At 41.4% G+C, this 3,102-nt stretch overlaps 1 pseudogene; it reads right to left on the bottom strand.

Annotated features, from left to right (window-relative positions):
• Positions 1–3,102, bottom strand: part of LOC107750686 (cryptochrome-1-like) — an 8,712-nt pseudogene that overhangs the window by 3,036 nt on the left and 2,574 nt on the right.

Below are 3,102 nucleotides of genomic sequence, written 5' to 3'. Positions count from 1 at the left end.
TGGCTGAGATACAACTATTTGAAAATCTGGAATCTGAGGGTGCTAAAAAATCTAAATATTGAGAAAATCATCTTTAAAGTTGTCCAAATTAAGTTCTTAGCGATGCATATTACTAATCAAACATTAAGTTTTGATATATTTACGGTAGGAAATTTACTAAATATCTTCATGGAACATGATCTTTACTTAATATCCTAATGATTTTTGGCATAAAAGAAAAATGTATAATTTTGACCCATACAATGTATTGTTGGCTATTGCTACAAATATACCCCAGCGACTTAACACTGCTTTTGTGCTGCAGGGCCACATATAATGTTTCTGGAAACAACTCATATGATTATAAGCAATTGATATTGAAATTCTTTACATTACTTCTATATTAAAATTTTTATTATTTATGTTTGTATTGTTATGTATCATTAAAACTATATATATTGTGCGTTCACACTGGATCCCTATGAGGAAGTGAAGCGAAGCTGCGGACGCTCACCTGATGAAGTCTCCGTTGGGGTCGATCCTGCGTCCGAAGCCCACGGGACAGTAGCAGTGGAAGAACTGCTGGAAGAAGGAGCTGCAGGAGTGGCAGAGCCAGCTGCCAGCGTTCACGCTCCAGTCAGCGTCCAGCAGCAGCTCCTCGAACACCTGCGGACACGCCAGCGTTAGCACGCGTCAGCCACACCTCTCTTACCCAGCATGCCCTGGGGCCACACCTTCATGCCCTCCTCCCAGCTGATCCAGAGATCTCCTCGCGTCAGGAAACAGGCCACGGCGTGCCGCGCCAGGTGATGGATCCAGCCCTCCTGACGCAGCTGGGTCATGATGGCGTCGATCCACGGGAAGCCCGTCTTGGCCTCGGCCCACTTCGCCAGCGCCTCGGGGTTCCTGTCCCACGGGATGCGGATGCAGATGGGGTTTCCCTCCATGCGGTCGAAGCGCGGGTTGTTGCTAGCCGCCGTATAGAAGAACTCCCTCCATAAGAGCTTGTCGTACAGAGAGATCGACGGGCTTCCGTTCTTCTTCACCTGTGACGGATCACGGGTTTATATATACATCACAATATGGGAAAGAATTGTTTAAAAGTGTTTTTATAAAACGGAGAGTTCCGGTCCTTGATTCTGATTGGCTGAGCCGCGTTCGAAGCTGTTGTAAATTACTCTACAAAGTAACATACACCTTTGTTTACGTTTGTGTGTTGCTCGGCAACCACTTTGTTGCAACCACAACGGTTTCTGAGGAACTACATTGTTTGGTGGAAGAATACTGTTTTTATTAATATCATTACACTTTATTTGCTCTGTTTTATTCTGTGAAACCTTACTACGTATATGGAATAACCGTTTTATAAAAGCAATAATCCCCGTGAAGCCGTGGTTTACAGTGAATTTATAACAGCTAAGGCTCTGCTGCACATCGTATCTAACAACGCCCCCTTAGCTGTTCACTGTAAACCACGGCTTCACACGGCTTATTGCTTTAATAAATCACAATATAAGAAAATGTCGTTTAAAAGTCTTTATGTATGAGAAAATGTCATTTTTAAAGTGTTTATCACAATATAAGAAAATGTCATTTATAAGTGTTTAAGTTGATTTATACATCACCATATGAGAAAATATCGGTTTAAAAGTGTTTAAGTTATGATTTATATATTAGTGTGTTACCCAGCTCGTCCAGCAGGGGGACTCCGTATCTCTCTCTGTGGTTGTCTCTGACGGGCGTCACACAGTTTCCCAGCAGCTCTCGGCTCAGCGGCTCCAGCGGAGGCTCCGGCGGCTCCATGCTGCTCACCAGCGTCTGGAAGCGTTTGTACGTCAGCGGCGGCTGACCGCCATTCAGCTCCGTGATCCTGACACACCACACATAACACAGATTCAATCATGAGAATCATGCAACTGATTCATTCATTTCAGTGATTCAGTTGAAAGGATTCATCAACAGCATTGTTTTATTTTAAAAAGTAAAATATTATAATACTACAGTAACAGATTATAGTTTTACAATCATATCCTTCTTATATAGCCTAAATGTAAAATATGAAACATTTGAGTGGCATGTATCTGGTGGGGCAGTGTGTGTTCTCACCTGTCCAGGTCGTGAAGCGTGTGTGAGATCTTCGTGATCACCTCCACTCCCGCTTCAGACGCCAGCTTCTTTATAGCCGCGTCTCGCTCCTTCCCGAACGGCTCCGAGTCGCACTCGAACGTCAGCCGAGACACCTTCCACTCCTGCGGACCAATCAGAGTTATTCTGGACACGCGATCGACACGAGAAAAGAGGAAAGCGAGCTGCAGGACTGTAAAACAGGGCTGTGTTTCATCTCAACATCAGCCAGCGTTACCTTGAAGAGGCGCGGGAAGATGTTCGCCGGCTGACCGCGGACGACGAACAGACAGGAGTTGAGTTTACGAAGACTGGAGTCCAGATCCTCCAGACACTGCAGCAGAACCCTGACACACACACACACACACACACACGTATGAAGAGGTCTGACGGGTCATGTGAAGATCTGACGGTCAGAGAGCCCTACATAGACAGCACTGCTGACAGCAAGACTCCTAAAGCTGCGTCACTCCCAGAATGCACTGCTTCAAGATACATTCACGAAGGTTATAAATATACAAGTATTTCATTCAGCACTGAAACTGATATACATATATATATAACTTTAAAATACAAAAATGTGTTCAATTTGTATTTTATTTATTGAATCTGAAACAATGTTTCCTTAACTGAGACAAACTAGAAGCATTTTTTATTTTATAATTATAATAATAATTGATTAGTAGTATTTATAATAATTGTTGTTATATTGTATATTTATATCACCTAAATATATTAATAATAATGTTATATAATTATATATAAAATATATTATTATTATTATTTTCGTCATCATCTTTGAAGTATTATTACTTTAATGTGTTAATAATAATAAAACAGCCTTAAAGTATTATTATGATAACAACATTACATTAAAACATGTCTGTCCCTCTCCTAATACTATATTTATTTGTTCTGTTTCACTAATGGCTGTAAAGTTCTTTATTAAGTTGGTGAATTTGTTGAAGTAGAGGTTTCTTATGGATCTGTATCTGCGTG

The sequence above is a fragment of the Sinocyclocheilus rhinocerous genome, unplaced genomic scaffold (assembly GCF_001515625.1).
Source record: "Sinocyclocheilus rhinocerous isolate Xijiao unplaced genomic scaffold, SAMN03320098_v1.1 scaffold302, whole genome shotgun sequence".
Taxonomy (NCBI): domain Eukaryota; kingdom Metazoa; phylum Chordata; class Actinopteri; order Cypriniformes; family Cyprinidae; genus Sinocyclocheilus; species Sinocyclocheilus rhinocerous.
The sequence above is the reverse complement of the archived record's forward strand: the minus strand, read 5'-3'. Positions and strand labels throughout refer to the sequence as shown.